Here is a 22,044-nt window from a genome sequence, read left to right as displayed (position 1 = left end):
CAGGGAAATGCTGGGTAGGTAGAAAGGTGTGGAAAAGTTCTAGGGCTGAACACCAGCTCGTAAATGATGAAGAGCTTTTTGAACTGCGAACGGGTTCCGGATTGGGCGCACAGCGCGGTGAGTCACAGGGCCCTGGCCGGCGCCCAAGCGCGGACACCAACTCTACTCAACTCAAGGGCAGGCAGGGAGCTCCATCCCGGGGACGCGACCGCGCCTGCGCCCTGCCGCGGCCCCGCCCACTCGCCCAGCCTGACATCCGGGGCTCGCGCAGGGGCGTGGCTAGCGGAGGGGGGCGGGAGGCAGCGGAAAGGAAGGATGTCGTGGGAGGCTGGAGAAGCGGGTAGGGAGGCGAGGCGGGGCGGGGGCGGGGCAAGGGGCGTGACGGAACGAGCGCGCTGTCACGTGACGTGCGTGGCGACGTGTCGGCCATCTTGTGTTGTTGAGGCTGAGGACTGACTTGGGTTCTGAGAGACTCCCTGTCCCGGACCGCAGGTAACCAGCGACTCCGTCTCACTCCCCTGCCCGGCTCCGCTGCGCGCCCCGACTCCGCCGTCTCCCACCACCCCACACGCAGCGTCCCGGGCCCGCCGCCCGTGCTCGCGTCCCCGCCGCTCTGGCCGGACCCGGCCCAGCCGCATGGACACCCACAGGCCGCCCCGGCAGCGGCCGCGGCCGGCTCGGGCGTCAGGCGAGGGGACAGGTCAGGTGCGGGGCTGCAGGGTGTCTCCTCCCCGGCGACGGGCACGGCGGCCGCGGGCGCGTCTCGGCCACCGCGCCGGGGGAGGGGGCCCTCTCCTCCAGGGCCCGTTGGCATCGCTGGGGGAGCCGAGGCAGGGAGGAGGGTGGTGGGGTGGGCAGTGTCAGGCCGACTTGCTCAGGGCCGGAGGGCTCGCCTCCCGCTGCCCGCCCCCCAGGCCGGCCCCCCGCCCCGCCTGAGGTGCCCGGGGCAACAGCTGCTCGGGCCCGACAGCTGCGCCCGGCGTCCCTCCTCCCCACACCTGGCCTACGGGAGGTGCGCCTTTGCCTTCCTCACGGAACATCTGCACCGGGGAGACTCCTTCCGTGGCGAGAGGACTGGGTCTGGACCAGGCCTGAGGCAAGGTGGAGCCATAATCTGAACCTGGGACGGAGGTCGGGAAAGTCGAGCCCGAGGCAGCTCCGGGACCCCGAACACTCACGTCAGGTTGAAATGGGTTGAAATGGGCATTATTAGTCTTTTTTTTTTTTTTTTTAAGTGTCAGCAGTTTCCCACGAAGCACTTTGAATACTTCAGTTTCGTGACAGAAACATAAATCAGGTGTATCTTTCCGAGCACAGAAGGGTGTATGAAAGAAGCAGCTTGTAGGACCGTGTTTGGGAAGCAGTAACGTTGCTTTGCATTCATGTGGCACTGTGGATATTTTTCTTTTTTTTTCCTTTTTTTTCTTTTCTTTCTTTCTTTCTTTCTTTCTTTCTTTCTTTCTTTCTTTCTTTCTTTCTTTCTTTCTTTCTTTCTTTCTTTTTCTTTCTTTCTTTTCTTTCTTCTTCTTCTTTTTTTTTTTCCTCTATCCCTGAAAGTCAAAGCACTTAAAGCACACCTAGTTTTCTCTGTAAAGGAAGGTAAGTATTCCAATTAAACGTAAAAGAAATTGAGGACCGGGCCAGAAGCTGTGAAGTTTCTTATCCAGCGTTAGAGATCTCGGGTTCTAGGCAGTTTGGATTCCCAGTGTTGTGTGCAGGGGAGATACTGTGTCCCTCTCTGGTATTTCCTTGTTTAGATCCTCATGATTTCCTCATGATTTCTTAGATTTAAAACAGTTTTCTCTTGTCAGTCCATTTCTGTGCATTTAACTTTTCATCCATCGAATATTTGGAGCTTTAGCCTCACGGCGTTTGGTTAGAGCACAAAGGTGTTCCTTCGCTCATTCATGGATGGTTTTATGTGTAATTAGGGTACCAGATTTTGGAGTGCCCAAACCGGATGGAATATGTACTTTTTTGTCACATCAGATGTTGACATCCGTAGAGGACACCGGGAAAAAAAATTTAGAAGTGGTGTGTATCTGGGAAAATGTCACACAGTTCTTCTTTACATTTAACACCACGGAGTACACTGGTAATGGTAGTGATTTATTGGGAAAGAAAGGGCTTCACACCTTCTCTCTACTTGATAGAGCGTTTTAGAATTTTGAGACTGAGGCGGCAGAAAGGGACTATGTGCTTTTATTCATTTTATTTATTCATTCATGCATTCATTTATTTGACAACTATTGAGACTCACTACACTGTTGGGTGCTAGAACCAAAACAGACATAAAATTCCTTTTTCAGTGGAGCTCATTTCCAGACAGATAAATAAAAGCTCAGGTAAAATATATAGTGTTGTGGTAAATGATGTGGAAAAAAAAATGAGACAGGGAAATAGGATGATAGGGATTTGAGGGTTAATGGGGGGGGGGGGTTTAGTTGATTTTAAGTGCCCTAGGAAGGCTGCGTAGAGAAGCTTATGTTTGAGGAAGGACCTGACACTGGTAAAGTAGCAAATCCTGTAGCTATATGGAGAAGGAACGCTGCAGGCTAGGGAAGCTAGGGCAAACATACTGAGGCAAAAACTGAGGTGGGAGCAGGTCAGGTGCTGGGAAAAATATGGAGGCTAGTTTAGCCAGAGAGCCACAAGCGAGAGGGAGGCTAGTAGAAAATGTGTATCCTTCTCATTGGTTCTAAGTCGAGAGGGGTAATTCAGTGACTTAGAAGTTTTTTCTACACCTCTTGCAGCTGTAAGAAAGGGAGATGAGATTCTGGAGATTTGGGCCAATATACCCAAGTCCCCTTCCCTCCATATAACACACCCCAGTTTGGAAAAATTCAGGCTGCTCATATAACATATTTTAGGAAGTTGTCATGAAATATCTCTCTTAAAAGTTTTTAAATGAGGTGGATGATAAACTGCCTGAAAGATTTCTCAAAAGGAATGGCTTTCTTTTCTTTTTCTTTTTTTTTTTTTTAAAGATTTTATTTATTTATTCATGAGAGACAGAGAGAGGCGGAGACACTGGCTGAGGGAGAAGCAGGCTTCCTGCAAGGAGCCCGATGTGGGACTCAATCCCAGGATCAGACCCTGGGCCAAAGGCAGATGCTCAACTGCTGAGCCACCCCGGCATCCCCAAAAGGAATTGCTTTCAAAGAAGGGGATATTTGGAATACTTCTGAATATTTGAAAATGTAGGGAAATTCCTTTGAAGTTTAGACACATCATTAAGAAATATAACCTGGAAGAGTGATTGAATCAGCATATTACATTGTTCTTAATCTGATTAGTAATAATTAAATTTCTCTTAATTACTTCTGTCCAGCCTAGTTTTAAATTCTTCAGGGTCTCTTCTCTAATTTGTATGTCTTTTATAACATCTTATATATGTAGAACTTTTTGTACTGAGTTTATTTCTCCACTTTTACCTTTCAGACTAGTTCCCCAATTCTTTGATAATAGGCTTTTTTCTTTGGAAAATTTTTTTTCTATTTCCTTCCAGCTTATCTCCATATGCTTATTACTGAGCTATCAAAAATGTTTTCTTTCATTTTAATTCACCTGAGGAATTTAATATTTTGATTTTGAAATGCTTTTGCTGGTGAGTCAACTTGCACATATGAAAAATAATTTGTCATAGCTTGCTTGAAACTCATGAGAAGAAAGGAATTACAACTTCAAGGTGTGAGTGGAGCTCCTTGGCTAAAAGGAGACATAGCAGTAGTAGGGATGAGGTGGTGTTTTGACAAATTGCCTTTTTCCTTCTTGTTCCTTTGTTGAATTTTTGAAATGACATTTCCATATTCTGTCTTTGATGTCATATCAGCTCATTCGTTCTCATGACTCTGCATTTTAAAACTCCATATGTCTGTTTTGTTGTTGTTGTTGACTTTCACATTGGAAGATGACACTACTGATAGTGATTGCTCCCTGGGAGGACCTTTTTGGTGAAAAGATTATTACTGTCCCTTTTACCCTTACCTTGCTAAAGGATCTTTGATTTGTGCCATTTTCAAAGACTGACTTCATTTGCGGTTCTTCATTATCCCCTGTTGATTAAATTTTCAGTATTCTGTTTTATTGTATTTCTTATAGATAATAGTGGGACCAGTCTCATTAGGTTGAATCTACAGCCTATGTTGGTGTTAATCCGGGTATTTTAGAGGCAAGTTAAATGTCCGTTTTCCTTCAGCAGTTTGAATTGCCTTAATATTATTTGGTCATCATTGTAAAACTCTGAACCTAAGCCTTTGTCCCCCCTGTAACCCTCCTCTAGGATTTTATGCTGATAGAGTTCTAGGATTTCCATTCATTTTTAATGCCATGAAAAGTTACTTTTAAATATAAAAGTATTTTCATTCCATAGGGAATCTTACTTAGAGTTGGAGTCATAATATTTCTTTACCTGATTAGCATTTTTTTAATTTTTTAAGCACTCAGATGACTGAGAAATATAGTAGATTGATTAATTATACAGGAATGCAGAATGATACCTTTGTTAAATTGCCCCCACCTTCCTTTTTTTTTTTTAAATGGTGTTTTTTTTTTTTTAAAGATTTTGTTTATTTATTCATAGAGACACACACACACAAATACACACACACAGAGGCAGAGACACAGGCAGAGGGAGAAGCAGGCTCCATGCAGGAAGCCCAACGTGGCACTCGATCCCGGGTCTCCAGGATCACACTGAAGGCTGCAGGCGGCGCTAAACCGCTGTGCCACCGGGGCTGCCCTTTTGTTTTAAGATTTTATTTACTTATTTGTGATAGACGCAGAGAGGCAGAGACACAGGCAGAGGGAGAAACAGGCTCCCCGAAGGGAGCCCAATGTGGGACTCCATCCCAGGATCCCAGGAACTGAAGGCACTGAGCCACCCAGGCCTCCCGCTCCCCGCCCTTTTTTTTAAAGTAAGCTCTGTGCAGAACTTGGGGCTTGAACTCATGACCCCAACATCAACAGTAGTGTGCTCTACTGACTGAGCCAGCCAGGTACCCTGAATAGCCTATAATTTTTTGGTGAGGTTGAGGGAGGAGAGGGAGGAGGTTTGAAAAACAAAAGAATATTCACTTAATTGGCCACAATTAAGCTTATAAAAATATTTTCAAACTATCGTATACTACCTACTTCAAGTAATTAAAGTATACACTTTTATATTTTCTTGTTGATCATAGTTTCATTATAAGGAAATTGAACTTAATTTATATTTATAATAGATATTCTAGAGCTTGTTCTCTTGAGTTAGGCCCAGAGATGACTTTAATACCTAGTTCTCCCCTTTTCCTTCTGCCTGCCCTTATAGTACATTTCAGTTCATAAAATTGATTGACCTTTTGGACAGTACAATAACATGGCTACTTTTTTGCAAAATTAAATCAAAAGGCAGAAGTGGCTTAAGTTGCTTTCTTGCTGTTAATAAAATTATCAACTTTAATTTGTAATTTTTGGTTTTTGACTTGTAGCATTCAAAACATTGTTTGATTTTAGCTGAGAAACCACTTGAAGCTACTGTGTTCAGTCCACTTCTTGTCATTTGAAATATCACCATCCTGTGAATTTTTAAGATGCTGTCTCAGTAGAGCATTGAAAGTAGGTTGTGATTTTGCATCTGAAAGCACACCTGGAGCTTTGCTCCTTGGGCATTTTGGCAGTGGTTATATTTTTGGGTCACTGATGATTTGCATAGGATACATCCTGTATTACTGTGTTGCTGGCTGTTATTTTTCTATCAGGTATGTTTAAAAATTAATACCAAATCCCCGTAATGTGGTTTTGAATGAAAACTGCAAGTAATCACTTTCCTAAACTCCGTATTTCCTAAATTCTCATTTGTTAGCTTCATCCGATTAGAACTTTTGTTGAAAACATGTATATTTTGGTCCTACTCCAGAGTTACTGAGGGAGACTCTTTAAAAAATGTTAGGGAAGTGGAAGCTAGTTTATAAGCACGCAACATGATTCTAGTATTTTAGCCAGATTTGTAACCATTTCCTTTTAAAACTATTCATGATAAGAAATTATGTTTTTAAAGTTTCCTAAAAGATTGGTTGTTGGGTCAATTATTTTAATACTTTTGTTATTTACAGTGTTAAAAGGACCTGAATAAAGTCTGCTCACACCTCCTGCTGTGAACCATAGCAGAACTTTTGAACAGGTGAGTGTTGAAGGGAAGCAGAGAGCTGACTGCTTATGCAAACAGATAATTTTTGCATTTAAAGTTTCAGGAGTTATTGTCTTGTTTTTTCCCTGAAGTTACAGGTAGTGATAGAAACAACTTCTGAGGTAGTCCTCAGATTCCTTGTGAACCATAAGAATAATCATGCCATTTCTGCATTGATCCTGGTATGGAATTTGTGTCTTAAACTGTTGAAATGATTTTCTGATGGTGTGAAACAGGAAGAGGAATGCTTTGGGGGCAGGAGTTAAGGAGGTATCTTTACAAACCCAAGGGCTATTGGCTTTTGTGAAGGACACAAACTAGAAACTAGGAAGCATTCAGGAGCTGAGACGGTCCAGGTAGTGCTTCCCTCTCTTCCAGATAGTCAGTGTCCTCCCCTGGCCCCTTTTAGTCTCCTCTCCCTCTCCTCCCCCTCCCCCTCCCCCTCTCCCTCTCCTCTCCCTTTTTTCTTTTTTCTTTTTTCTTTTCTTTCTTTCTTTCTTCTAATCTTTTTAGCCTGTTTCAATTGTCTTTTCACAAGCTGGCCTTTTTGCTTTAACACATGGAAGAAAATCACCACTTCATTCCTGGACCCACATAAGAACTCAAGCTCTAGTGTCATTAGCCAACTGGTTACCACCTCATTGTCCACACTTCAGATTCCTGGGAGGGAAGATTTGGTTGGTTTGTCCAGTTCTCTATCATTGGTTCAATTAGTATGGCCATAGGGTTGGAATCTAGAAATACATACATCGTTGAAAGATCCCACTCCTAAGAGTCGGTGCAGGTCTCAGAGAAGGTGTGAAGTTGGCTCTTCAAGGCAGAAACCCACAGAAACTTCTGGATGTTTTTCCTTTCCTAGAAAAATTTCTTATAGATAGCTTGGCAGTTTCAGCTTATATGCCCTGAAGAGTTAAAATATATGTATATCTTTGGTCATTGAGGCCCAGTAGGTTTCACCAAACATCCCTGTTGGAATTTCCTAGTGCAGTGTTTTAACGAAAGTTCTTGATTTAGGGGGTTCAGAGAAATGTCTCCCCCCCCCTTTTTTTTAAGATTTTATTTACTTATTCATGAGAGACACACAGAGAGAGGCAGAGACATAGGTGGAGGGAGAAGCAGCCTCCATGCAGAGAGCCTGATGTCGGACTTGATCCCAGGACTACAGAATTATGACCTGCATCAGTCAAAGGTGGACACTCAACCACTGAGCCATCCAGGTGTCACAGAGAAGTGTCTTTGATAAAGGTTTAGCAAATGAACATAAGTAAGAGGCTTGGTTTGTGGAAAAATTCATTGGTTATTTTTCATTGATTGCTTTCATGAATTTTAATTTCTTGGTACTTTTTTTTTTTAAGTTTCTTGGTACTTTTTATAGTATTAAGCACACTTGAGTATTAGGAAGCCATGGAGAATTTGAAGGGGACTTACCTTTTTTTTTAAGATTTATTTGAGAGGGAGTAAGAGAGCATGAGCAGGGGGGAACAGAGGGAGAGAGAAAAGCAGATTCTCCTCTGAGCAGCAAGCCCAACTCAGGGCCCAGTTCTGGGACTCCAGGGTCATGACCTGAGCCAAAGGCAGATACTCAACTGGCTGAGCCACTCAGGCGCCCCAAGGGGGGAGATTCTATATGTGAACATATATTCACATTATTTGAATGGTAGCAGGGATTTCCACTGTTAAGAAAGAATCAGTGAGATATTGTAAACTTTTATATTAACATGTTTTTGTATTCTAGAATTATTAGGTAACATTGAAGCAAACTTATTTTTAGAGTATTTATTTGACAGTGTGTGCCTGCACATACACACACATAAGCAGGGCGAGTGGCAGGCAGCGGGAGAAGGAGAAGCAGGCTCCTTGTGGAGCAGGGAGCCTGATGCAGGACTCATCCCAGGACCCTGAGATCATGAGGGAGCTGAAGGTAGACACTTAACGAACTGAGCCACCCAGGCACTCTGAAGCAAGTTTTTTTTAATGGAGCATTTTGAAGCCCTGTTTATTATTGTTTATAGCTTGTATGTACTTGGTGACATCTAATTACTTAATTTTTTATGACTTGAATCTTGTTGGTATATTAGCATATTGAGATTTTTGATGCAAAGCCTAGAGATTAGTAATTAAGGGTATTGTAGAGTGATGTATCCAGTGACAGGCCACAGATTTGACTTCCTATAATACTTTTTTTCAGATAGTTTCTTTAGCAGATTGCAGCTGAATTTATTTATTTTAAGATTTTATGTATTTATTCATGAGAGAGAGAGAGACAGAGAGAGGAGCAGAGACACAGGCAGATGGAGAAGCAGGCTCCATGCAGGGAGCCTGGCATGGGACTCGATCCTGGGTCTCCAGGGTCATGCCCTGGGCTAAAGGCAGCGCTAAACTGCTGAGCCACCCGGGCTGCCCTGAATTCATTTTTAATGTAGAATAGCTCTCTTGTATGTTTTCTTTCTTTTTATTTTCAAATATTTTATTTGTTAGAGATCATGAGTAGGGAGGGAGGGCAGAGGGAGAAGCAGACTCCCTGCTGAGCAGGGAACCTGTTTTGGGACCTGATTCCAGGACCCTGGAATTGTGACCTGAGCCAAAGGCAGACGCTTAACTGACTGAGCCACTCAGTGCTCTCTGTATGTTTTCTTTAATCTGGATTTTGAGGTAAAGTATATTCAGGCTTGTTGAGTTAAGGATTTGTGAGGTTTAAAAAGATTTCCACATAATCTGTAAAACTTCTATAGTCTCTGGGGTTCCTTTTCTGGAAAACATTGGCTTGTGATGAAATTATCAAATGACATGATAATGTTTATAGCATTGTAACTTAGAATAGCTCACCGGTTGCTAATATTGTTCTTTCAACAAAAAGGGGGAAAAATAAAAATGTTTATATATTGTTCAGAAGCTGTGAGGAGAATGACAGCTTTTCTTCTTATAGTGATATTGTGGCCAAAGAACATAGTGATATGTTCTTTGGGAACAAAGCTCCTTTTATTCAAGTTGTCCTGGGCCTGGAGGAAGTCTTGGGAACTCTGGTCTCATCAGTATTGGTTCTTTTGTTCCAGATACTGATAGGAATTAGCAGAGGTACTGTCTTGGTACTTTCCAATTGGTAAATCATGGGCTCAGGCTTTCAAGGCATTGTTGGATCGGTGGGCTTTCGTGATTAGCTCCTTGAGAGCTGAAGTGATACTGCCCAAACCACGGCCGATTGAGGGACTGGATGTGAAGTTATCCTGCAAGATCAGTGGGTCAGAGAGCCTTAGTTTATGTTCTGGAATCTGACACACTCTTTAGTCTTTTATACTACTTCCACCATTGTTTTTTTTTTTATTTTTTATTTATTTTATTTTTAATTTTTTTATTTTTTTTAATTTTTATTTATTTATGATAGTCACACACAGAGAGAGAGAGAGAGAAAGAGAGAGAGAGAAAGAGGCAGAGACACAGGCAGAGGGAGAAGCAGGCTCCATGCACCGGGAGCCCGACGTGGGATTCGATCCCGGGTCTCCGGGATTGCGCCCTGGGCCAAAGGCAGGCGCTAAACCGCTGCGCCACCCAGGGATCCCTACTTCCACCATTGTTAATGAAGTTTTTGATAGTGTGTTAGGAGAATCCATTCCTTTCCCTATCCAGATTGCTTACTATATTCTTTTTTTTAAAAGATTTTGTTTATTTATTCATGAGAGACCCAGAGACAGAGAGAAGGAGAGACACAGACAGAGGGAGAAGCAGGCTCCATGCAGGGAGCCTGATATGGGACTTGATCCCAGGACTCCAGGATCACGCCTGAGCCAAAGGCACATGCTCAGCCTTTGAGCCACCCAGGCGTCCCTGCTTACTATATTCTTAATTGATGTGGAAGGGTAGAAGTTTAAGGATAGTGGAATAGAGTGGAAGATTGGGAAAAGGGGTAAAAATGACTTCCACAAAATAAATTCCTCTGAAAATTGCAAGGAAATGAAAAAAGTAAAAGGTAATCAAGCAGTGTTGAGCACTGTATCATGTAGTGAAAAGTTTGTGGCCTTTGAAGTAGTAAAGTTTAGGTTTAATTTTTTTGTTACTAATTACTTGTAACTTTAGGGAAATAAGTTAGCCTCTTGCAGTCTTATTTTTCTTACTTGTAAAGTTTCTCTTTCTTTTCTTTTTTTGTAAAGTATATTTTATAGTGATTGTGGGAATTAAAAATCTACAAATGCCATGTGTAATGCCTGGTACACAGTATATGGGCTCTCAGTAAATGGTAGATTTTATGATTGTTATTGCTATGTAAATAGGTAAATTTTGATTATAGAATTTCATTTTTATAATCTGAATAGAGACATCAATGAGTTTTGTTTGTAAGTCTTTTTGGTTTTGTTCTCAATCCAACAAATGTTTGAATAGGTGCTTTGTGATGAGTCCTGGGCCAGCCATAGTGGTAAGCAAAACACACAAGGACCTATCTTCATGGGCTTTGCAACCTAGTGAGAGTCGATCAAAAAATCCTATAAGTAATCTTCAAAATGGGAAAAGTCTCTCTGTACTTGAAAAAGATACATTTTTAAGACCTGGATACTTTTTAAGTATTTTGGATACTTGATGTTCTTGTTGTCAATGATATTTTATGTTTCTTGATAGGCTTTTCAGGGTATGTATGTTTGTTGTAAGTTAATTTATGTATTTCTTTGGTTGTCATTTTTCCTTTTTCTCTGAGAGAGACATTCTCATCTTTTTGATCTTAGGACTGCTTTATCCTTTAAAAGCTAGAGGACCAACCCCAAAGAGCTTTTGACTTTTTAGTTCTCTGTGTTCTTATTGAGAAATTTAAAATGATTTATTCAGGCAACCCGGGTGGCTCAGTGGTTTAGCGCTGCCTTCAGCCCAGGGTGTGATCCTGGAGACCCGGGATCAAGTCCCATGTCGGGCACCCTGTGTGGAGCCTGCCTCTCCCTCTGCCTGTGTCTCTACCTCTCCTTCTGTGTCTCTCATGAATAAATAAATAAAATCTTTAAAATAAATAAATAAAATGATTTCTTCATTAAAAAATAACAGTAATCTCATTACATGTTAACGTAAATACATTTTTAGTGAAAAACACCTATTTTCTAAAATATTTCTAAAAAATTTGGTTGAGAAGAGTTGCATTGTTTGAGCTCTTCGCAAATTGCTTTTATGTCTTTATGGAAGGCAGCTAGATTCTCATGTTTGCTTCTGCATTCAGTCAGTTGCTGTTTATTAGTTTGGTTGAAATATATGAAGGATATTCATCCTCACAGAGTTATATGTATATTTGGAAAAGGAAGGAGTATTTTAAAAGCTTTTTCAGATAATTGCAGATCTCCTTTGTACACCAAAATTCAACAAGTAATCGTTCTTTTTTTCATGGGACTTGATCCCAGGTCTCCAGGATCATACCCTGGGCTTCAGGCGGCGCTAAACTGCTGCGCCACTGGGGCTGCCCAACAAGTAGTAGTTCTTAAAAGTTAGTTGTAATGTGAAGTCTGAGTTATACCAACACACTTTTTGTATTTTGTTACATTAAAATCCACTGGTCTATCTTGCACCTTAAATGAATATTTTATATAACAGAGTATCAAAAAATTGCATTCATTTAAATCAGTACCCATTGAGAAAGCCTATAATACTGGGAAAGTGTAAATACTGGAAAACCACCAAACTCATGGTGGTGAATAGTTTTCCAAAATTCTAATTTTGCTTGAAAGCTCAAATTTTATTATTGGCAACGAGTACTGATAATTGTTTCTTTTTTTTTTTGAAGTGACAGTGTCAATTTGTTCATTTGGGAAAAAAATGTCTGCTAAATACCCAGGTCTGTGTGTCAGTTACTCTTTCACTGCTTTGCCTGGCCAGTTCAGTGCCAACACTGAAAAGTGTAAATATCTTGGTATTGTTATAGTTTTGACATCATGGATACCATGAAAGACTTTCAGAAGACCTTACTTTGAGAATTGCTACTCCAAGGAGTAGAACAGTTTTCAGTGTTCTATTTACATATGATACATAGGGGTTTTGTATTTGTTTTTGTTTGTTTTTTAAAGCATTAAAAAATAAGGGATTTGAAATAGAAACTGGAATAAATGTATTGAAACTTTTTAGATTTCAGTGAGGGTTTTTAGTGCTGGGTAGATATGGATTTGTTCCTAAGTTGTGATCAGTTTTAAAATAGTTTCAATAGTCCTATAAAAACAGTCTTCACATCAGCACTCTGACAGCTTTCTGCTGTGATGGAAATGTTCTATAAATTTGTACCATCAAATACTGTAGCCATTAGCTGCTTGTGGCTGTTGAGCATCTGAAATGTGATTAGTGTGACAAATCGCATTTTATTTTTTAAGATTTTATTTATTTATTAATGAGAGAGACAGAGACATAGGCAGAGGGAGAAGCAGGCTCCCCACGGGGGACTTGGTATGAGACTTGATCCCAGGACCCTGGGATCACAACCGGAGGCAAAGGCAGAAGCTCAATCACTGAGCCACCCAGGTGCCCCTTCCTTATTTTTGTAGTAGTCTTTTTTTAAAGTCATCTTTATTTTATTCTTAAACATTTATTTAGAATGAGAGAGAGAGAGAGTGACAGAGAGGGGAGGGGCAGAGGGAAGAGAAAGAGAATCCCAAGCAGGCTCCACCCCCAGCATGGAACCCAATGCACAGCTCAGTCCCACAACCTTGAGATCACCACCTGAGCTGAAATCCACTAGTTGAGTGTTCAACCTACTGAGCCACCCAGGCCCCCCTAGTAGTCTTTATTTTTAAGAACAGTTTTAGATTTACAGAGAAAATAGTACAGAGATCTCTCATATATACCACACCCAGTTTCCCCTATGAACATTTTGTATTACTGTTGGTGGATTTGTTACAGTAATGAACCTGTACTACTACATCATTATTAGTTAAAGCTCATAGTTTATTCAGATTTCCTTAGTTTTACTTACTGTGTTGCAGGATCCATCGAGGATACTGTGTTACATTTAGTCATGTATCCATGGCTGTGATAATTTTTCAGACTTCCCTCTTTTTAACAGTCTTGACAGTTTTGAGTTCCTGGTTAAGTGTTATTGTAGAATGTCTCTGTTAGAATTTAGATGTCTTCTTCATGATTAGAGGGGGCTTAAGGGTTTTGGGGAGGAGGTCCATGGAGGTAAAGTGCCACTTTCATTATGTCATTTTAAGAGCACGTACTATCTGTGTGATTTATCACTGTTATTATTACCTTGATATATGATTGACTTTGATTCCTTGTCAGGTTTGTTCACTGTAAAGTCACTCTTCCTTCCCTCCTTGAGGATGTGAATTAAATTTTAATTTTTGCTTCAGGTAGCCACATGTGGCTAATGGATGCTGTTATATAAGATAGCAAGCACAGTTCTAGACAATGCTCCTCTGTTTTAGATTTATTATTTATTTATTTTTAATACTTTATTCATGAGAGACACACACAGAGAGGCAGAGACATAGGCAGGCAGAGGAGGAAGCAGGTTCCATCTGCAGGGAGACTGATGTGGGACTCAATCTAGGGACTCCAGGACGCCCTGAGCCAAAAGCAGGTGCTGAGACCCAGGCGTCCCTAGATTTATTTTTTTTTTAAAGATTTTATTTATTCATTTGAAAGAGAGAGAATGAATAGGGAGGAGAGGCAGAGGGAGAGGGTAAAGCAGATTTCCTGCTGAGCTGGAAACGTGACAAGGGACTTGATCCTGGGACCTAGATAGCATGACCTGAGCTGAAGGCAGATGCTTAAACTATCTGAGCCACTCTGGTGCCTCAGTTTTAAATTTTATCCAAAACTTTATGTAACATTTTATTTTTAAGTAATCTCTACACGCAATGTGGGACTCAACTCAGAACCCTAGGATCAAGAGTTGCATGCTTCACTGAGTTGGTTAGGCACCCCTAACATTTATTTTAATCAATTAAAAAAAGATCATTTAACATATAAAATGTTACTCTTAGAATGCATTACTATCTGAGGGAGGCAGTTTATTTTTAGTAAGCTTAGTCTTTTTTTAAATTCACCTTTTTTTTGAAGTATAATTTACATAGAATAAAATACCTTCATTTTAAGTACACTCATTGTTACATTTTGATGAGTTTTTTTTTTAAAGATTATATTTATTTATTCATGAAAGACACAGAGGCAGAGACCTAGGCAGAGAGAGAAGCAGTTTCCATGCAGGAAGCCTGATGTAGGACTCGATCCCATGACTCCAGTATCAGGCCCTGAGCAAAAGGCAGATGCTCAACTGCTGAGCCACCTAGGTGTCCCAATTTTGATGAGTTTTGATAAATATATATTCTTGAATAACATCACCACAATTAAAATATGTAACATTTTCATCACCCATGGAAGTTTCCTTCTACTTTTTGAAGTCATTCTCCCTCCCCCACCACTGAATCTATTTTCTGTTAGATTTTGCTGCTTCTAGGATTTTACATAAATGGAATTATTCAGTATGTATTCTTTTTGGGCCTGGATTCTTTTGCTCAGCATAATGTCTGATTCATTCATGTTGCTGCATGTATCAGTAATTAGTTTTTTATTGCTGAGAATGTTAGGTATAACTGTTACAGTATTTATCCATTCATCTGTAGATAAACATTTGGGTTGTTTTTGCTTTGGGGCTGTTAGGAATATAGCTGATCTTAGTTTCATGGCATGGGTAGTTATTCAGATTGTGCTGGATTACAATGCTTATCTCAACACTGTAAATTAGAAATCTAAATTTCTTTTAGGATGAGGAGAAAAGCCAGCAGAGAATCTATAATTTTTTTTGAAGATATGCCATACAAAGGGTAATTAATATAGAAATAAATAGTATTTTGCCAGGTTTTCATATATAATATATGGTCCAGATAGATATAGATAATTCTTTTGATTTTTGATGATTTTTCTGGGAAAAAAGTTCTCTGTTCCTTTTCCTGGGGTTAACTGTTTAGTAATAAAATAAATAATTGAAGCCTAATTTTGCTTCATGAAGTTTTGTCATCAATAAATATGTTAACAGATCATATTTTCAAACTTATTAAAAAATGATTGCATGTTGGAGCACCTCAGTGGCTAAGTCAGTTGAGTGCTTGATTTCAACTTAGGTCACGATCTTGGGGTCCTGGGATCAGGCCCAGTGTTGGACTCTGTGCTCAGTGGGGAGTCTGCTTGTCCCTTTCCCTCACCCCGTGCCCTCTCTCTTCTCCTGTCTTCTTTCTCTAATAATAATAATAATAATAATAATAATAATAATAATAATAAATTTGCATGTTAGAGCACCTGGCTGGCTCAGTCAGTAGAGCATCTGACTCTTGCTCTCAGGGTTGGGAGTTCAAGCTCATGTTGGAAAAAAAAAAGTTTGCATGTTTAAAAATGAAGATCAGATAAAGGAAAAAGTGTTTTCTGCTCTAATGGGGAGAAGAGTTTCCTTTTATTTCTGTCAAAAAATGTTTTAAAGTTTGTTTAGTAATCTCTACACCCAAAGTAAGGCTTGAATTGACCACCTTGAGATCAAGAGTTGTATACTTCACCGGCTGAGCCAGCCAGGCACCCTCTTAAAATTGTTTTTAAAACTGAGTTAATAAAAACAAAACAACAACAACAACAACAAAAAAAAACTGTTAATATTCAAAAGGATATTAACTTTCTTTTTCTTTTTTAAGGATTATATTTATTTGAGAGGGAGTGTGTGAGGTTAGCAAGAACGGGGGAGGGGACAGAGGGAAAGGGAGAAGCAGGCACCCTGCTGAGCAGAGAGCCTGATGTGGGGCTCTATCCCAGGATCCTGGATCATGATCTGAGTTGAAGGCAGACGTTTAATCAACTGAGCCACCCAGACACCCCAGTATTAACTAACTTTCTATGACATATATGTTGGGGTTGTAAAAGTATTTCATACAAACCAGGCAGACACTTTTTGTGAGAATTAAGATCTACTTTGTCATAAAAATTATTGAAGAATATTATTGCAGATTATGAAAATAGGGATAAAACCATTAATCTCACCTCACTAGTATCTCTTCGTTGCTGTCTTCTCTTTGTGTTTTAATGACACGAGTAATTACACTCTTGTGTGCAAGAATGTATGTTGCACTGTATTCCATAGAGTGAATGTGCTGCTTTTATGATTGCTTCCTTTCTTTATAAAGATGAGTGATGTGTGTGTGGATCTTCCTTCATGGTTCCTTTTCATTGTCTTATTTAGCTTTTTTTCTGAAGTTAGAAAAAAAAATGCATTCTGAGACCTACATATTTTAGTCTAGTGACTGAATCTTGCTTCATTTTATTTTATTTATTAATTTTTAAAAGTAAGCTCTACCCCCATTATGGGGCTTCAATTTATCATCCCGAGGTCAACAGTTGGATGCTCCAGGCACCTGGGTGACTGAGTAGGTTAAGCCTCCAACTCTTGATAGTGGCTCAGATCTTGATTTCAGGGCTATGAATTTGGGCCCTGTGTTGTGCTCCGTGCTGGGCATGGAGCCTACTAAAAAAAAAAAAAAAAAACCAAAACAAAAAAAGGCACATGGGTGGATCAGTTGGTTGGGTGGTTGACTCTTGATTTCACCTCAGGTTTAATCTCAAGGTCATTGAGTTCAGGCTCCACATTGGACTCCATGTGGGGCGTGGAGCCTGCTTAAAAAAAAAAAAAAGGAGTTGCATGCTCTATGGATTGAGCCAGCCATGAGCCCCCTTTTTCAACCTTTTTAAAATTGAGGTATAAAATATAGTAAATAGTACACAAATCTTAGGTGTGTACTTGGAAAAGTTTCGCATGTGTATATACTTCTGTATTAGATCTGTATAGCGAACATTTCTAGTACCCCATAGCATATTTCTCCTTCCTGGTCATTAGTTCTACTTCCCTATGAACATATTTCTGACTTATGTCACTTTTTGATTAGTTTATCTATTGAACATCTTATCAGAGGAATCACACAGCCTGTGTTCTTTGGTGGCTGGTTTCTTTCATTGAACATGATGTCTGTGGAGATCCATGCAGTATTGTTGTATCAGTAGTTGATTCTTTTCTTTTTATTGCTGAGTGTTTTGTTTTATGAGCAATTTAACTTTTCTTTTTGAAATAATTTCAAATTTACAGAAAAGTTGCTGAAAATTGCTAAGATTTTTTGTGTTCATGTAGTTCAGTCACTAGTTTTTAACATTTTCTGTATTTACTATATTATTCCTTTCTCTTTGTATGTATGTACACATGTAATTCTTAACATAATTTATAATATATCTTTTTAAAATAATACATAACATTTTATGTAAGTTTTTTCTGTTCCATTTGAGAGTATGATACAGACGTCCTGGTTCTTTTCCTGTAAATATTTCAGTGGTAGGTTTTTTTTTTTTTTTTTAATTTTAAATCATTTATAGACTCCTAAGCAGGCTCCACACCCAGCACATGATCCTCATATGGGGCTCGATCTCACAACCCTGAGATCATGACCTGAGCTAAAATCAAGAGTCAGACAGATGCCTAACTGACTGAACTATGAACCACCCAGGTGCCCCTATTATTCTTAAGTAAGCTTTCTGTCCAGTGTGGGGCTTGAATTCAAGACCCTGACATCAAGAATCCCATGCTCTACCAACTGAGCCAGCCAGGTACCCATTTAATGTTATTTTCTTTTTCCTTTTTAAGATTTTATTTATTTGAGAGAGAGAGAATACCCATGTGCATGCATGAGCAGGGGTTGGGGGTGGGGAGGGGCAGAGAGAGAGAGAGAAGCAGGGAGCTTGACTTGGTGCTTTGAACCCAGGACCTCCAGATCATGACTTTGGCAGAAGACAGATGCTTAATAGACTGAACCACCCTGGTACCCCTTCAGTGTTGTTTTCTAAAAATAAGAACATTCTCCTTCATAATCACAGTAAAATTTTCAGTCATAATTAACATTGACATTATACTATTACTTAATCCAGAACTCTTATTATTACAGTTGTCCTTTAAAGTTGGTTCAAGATGAAATTAAGAATCAGAGGCACCTAGGTTTTTTTTTTTTTTCTTTTTCTTTTATTTTTTATTTATTTATGATAGTCACACACAGAGAGAGAGAGAGAGGCAGAGACACAGGCAGAGGGAGAAGCAGGCTCCATGCACCGGGAGCCTGACGTGGGATTCGATCCCGGGTCTCCAGGATCGCGCCCTGGGCCAAAGGCAGGTGCCAAACCGCTGCGCCACCCAGGGATCCCCGGCACCTAGGTTTTTATACCTCTATGTTTCCCTTAATCTGGGATGATTCTTCTGTCTTTTTTTTGGTGTCTTATGACATTGATATTTTTGGAGAGTATAGATGATTGATTTTGTGTATCAATTGAGTATATCTGATGTTTTTTCAGGATGAGCTTCACTTTATGCATTATTGTCAGGAATGTAACAAATATTGCTATGTTCTTCTCAGTGCATCACATCAGGAGGCACATGGTATCAGTTTCTCTTTATTAATGTTACCTAACTTAGTAGCAGCCAGATGGAAGAGATGCATAGGGCAAGGTATATGGGAAGGGGTGCAGAGCTTCAGTGCTCTCTCTGGCATACCACCCTTTCCTTGAAAGCTCCACTAATTGTTATTTATTCATCTGTTGGTAATTTTTTTAAAAAAATATTTTATGTATTTATTCATGAGAGACAACAGAGAGAGGCAGGGACACAGGCAGAGGGAGAAGCCTGCAGGCTCCATGCAGGGAGCTCAACGTGGTACTTGATCCCGGGACTCCAGGATCATGCGCTGGGCTGAAGGCAGGCACTAAACCGCCGAGCCACCCAGGGATCCCCATCTGTTGGTGATTATTTGCCGTGATAAACATAGTAGCCAAATGTCAGTTTTTGGTAATTGTGTATAAAGCTACTATGAATATCTTTGTCTTTTGGTAGATACTTTTCTTGAATATATATTTAGCTGTGTATTATGGGATCATGGGAGGTAGGCATATATTTAGATTTGATAAATATTGCCAAACTATTTTCTGAAGTGGTTGATATAATTCGCACTAATGGAGTTACTAATGTTGTGTTATCTTAATCCAGATCTGGCTCAGGTAAAAATAGTTTGCTGCTGGAATAGGGACAGAAGTCTTCATTTATTTGGGACTGTGTGTGTGAAGAGTGCTGGAAGGGTAGCTCTTTTTCTTTGCCTTTGGGAAAATGGATGTAAAGAAGTGTCAGGGCAGATTCAGGTTCCTAGGTGTTCATTTTGGTATACTATGCATAGTACTGGCTGGACTTCATTCCAGATTTGTCATATTTTTTTTGGGGGGGGTAAGTTTTACATATCCAGGAGATGGAGATTTGCAGCAGCAGATAATTTTTATAAGATTCAGGAGGTTTTATTTATTTATTTTTAAAGATTTATTTATTTATTCATGAGAGATACAGAGAGAGAGGCAGAGACACAGGCAGAGTTGGAGAAGCAGGCTCCATGCAGGGAGCCCGATGTGGGACTTGATCCCGAATCCCAGGATCACACCCTGAGCCAAAGGCAGACGTTCCACCACTGAGCCACCCAGGCGTCCCAGATTTAGGAGGTTTTAAAGGAGTACATATTTTGAGTTATTAGTAGTGGTAGCTAATCACGTCGCAACTTCTGGAAGCAGTATCATGGAACACTTTCAGAGTTGAACTATCAGCTGCTGTTCAGATTCTTTTTTTTTTTTTTAAGATTTTATTTTATTTATTCATGGGAGACAGAGAGAGAGAGGGAGGCAGAGACACAGGCAGAGGGAGAAGCAGGCTCCATGCAGGGAGCCCGACATGGGACTCGATCCCAGGTCTCCAGGATCACACCCTGGGCTGAAGGTGGCGCTAAACCACTGAGCCATCCAGGGATCCCCCTGCTGTTCAGATTCTGATTCTACTTTGGCTTCTTCCTGCTGTGTTTCTCCAATTAGGACTTAGACTACATAGATCTGTAGCTCCTTCCATGTTCATAGTGATTGTATGTGTCCAGAAGTTATCTGGCTTCTTGACACTGCTAGGTTGTGACAAAATGAAGCACTTTGGGCAGCCTGGGTGGCTCAGAGGTTTAGCACTGCCTTCAGTCCAGGGCCTGATCCTGGAGACCTGGGATCGAGTCCCATGTCAGGCTCCCTGCATGGAGCCTGCTTCTCCATCTGCTTGTGTCTCTGCCTCTCTTTCTCTCTCTCTGTCATGATAAATAAATAAAATCTTAAAAAAAAAAAAACACTTTATGTCATTGTGTACACTTTATGTCCTTTTCCAACTACTTTCTCAGAGGTTTGGATGCTTCTATATTTCAGAGATGATAGGACCAGGACTTGTTCTCAGAATTCTTGAAGCTTGCTAACTCCACTGTGCCATGTGTTACTGTCATCACTGGTCATGAGATGAATGAAAGTCTATGTGGTTATTTATCCTTTTTGTCTCATTTTCATAACCACTGAGTTTTTTCTCTGTTGACCCAATCTCATGGTTTTGTTCCTTTCCAAGAACTTTTACTGAGATTTCTGAAGTGTCATTTTTGTGTGTTAAACCTTTCATATGTTAAATTGTTCGTAGGATGTTTTCCAGTGTTATTAAGGTAACTGAAGCCCACTCTGCCCTGATAATTTTGCTGTCTCTTTAGCCCTCTGAGGTTACTAGTACATTTCCCTGCATAAAAGTAGCAGTGTCAGTAGGCAGAATCAGAAACTTTATTCTCTTCCATTCATGGCCTGTTCTGTTTCTTTGCTAGAGTGATGACCATTTAGCCTGGTTTACTCCTATTGTCTCTATGTAATTACTACTCTGCTTGAACACACATTTTCTGATGTATGTATGTATATAAACTGTACCCCTAATGTGGGGGTTGAACTCACAGCCCTGACATCAAGAGTCCCATGTTCTACCAACTGAGCCAGCCAGGTGCCTCCTCTCACCACATTTCTCTAACTACTCTACAAATCACCAGTGACTTCATTGGTAGGAGACAATCTTTATCTTTTTTGCTTTCAGTGTTTGAAACTTTTAAATTCTATAGAAAAAGAATTGTGCCAGTTCTTTATTGTATACATAGATTAGAAACTTACTAGGAAAATAATTATCTATAATTCCACTGTTCAGAAGTAAATATTAACATTTTGGGGCATATTTATATATATCCACTAAGGATATATTTTAGAATGTGTTGAATGTTATATTCTCTGTAGTCTGTAACCTGCCTTGAACACTTAATATGTTGTTGACGTCTTTTTATGTCAGTGAATATAGTTACTATTTGTTGTCATCAGCACTCTATAGGTACGTAGGTCTGGCTTTCACAATATCTGCTCTATTTCTAACACCTCACCTTTCCTTTTAGCTCTTGATAATTCATTCTCCTCTTGGCACCTTGATCTTCCTAAAATACAAGTTTTATCCTAGACATTTTCTTGCCCTAATCTTTTTATAGCCTTTCATTGCCCCTGGGATATAATATACTAAGTCTTCTATAATATGGCCACTGATTTACCAGTCTTCACTTTAGTTTTTAGCCCTTTTGAACTGATAGATAATCTCCCCAGAGACCCTGGCTCTTTCTCCCATCTGTTAGAGTCAGTGAACATGGAGAAAGTGAGAGTCCATGATAGGGTGAAAGATTAGTGCTGGAGATCTCTAACTATGTGGTCTTTCTCTTCTTGCCAGTATCGTCCTGCATTGTGTTTGCTGGGCTTTGTTCTTATCCCTTGAGCTTGTCCCCACTTGGCTTCTACTTAGGGATAGTTTCATTCAGTTTTTGGTTACAGTTATGTAGATTTACTTCCAAATCTGTTTTCTCATCCCCATCCTCACTCTGTAGTGGAATTCAAGGTCTATAATAATGGTCTTTGGGGTGTTTCCTCAGGTGTGTTGATTTTGACCAAAACCATGAGTGTTTTTCTCTCAAATTTTATTTCTTTTCAATTTTCTTTTTACTTTC

The 22,044-nt window shown here is 40.1% G+C and overlaps 1 protein-coding gene across 7 annotated transcripts in view; it reads left to right on the top strand.

Annotated features, from left to right (window-relative positions):
• Window positions 1-423: 423 nt before the first annotated feature.
• The window catches only part of GIGYF2 (GRB10 interacting GYF protein 2), a 137,509-nt gene continuing 115,888 nt past the window's right edge, over window positions 424-22,044 (top strand). For all 7 annotated transcript variants that reach the window (XM_055346008.1, XM_055346006.1, XM_055346005.1 and 4 more), the window contains exons 1-2: window positions 424-492; window positions 6,093-6,160. The gene's annotated coding sequence lies outside the window, so the exon portion shown is untranslated. The remainder of the gene's footprint in view (window positions 493-6,092; window positions 6,161-22,044) is intronic.

Source organism: Nyctereutes procyonoides, unplaced genomic scaffold (genome assembly GCF_905146905.1).
Source record: "Nyctereutes procyonoides isolate TBG_1078 unplaced genomic scaffold, NYPRO_anot_genome, whole genome shotgun sequence".
Lineage (NCBI taxonomy): Eukaryota > Metazoa > Chordata > Mammalia > Carnivora > Canidae > Nyctereutes > Nyctereutes procyonoides.
Note: the sequence above shows the minus strand (reverse complement) of the source record. Positions and strands in the feature narration are given on the sequence as shown.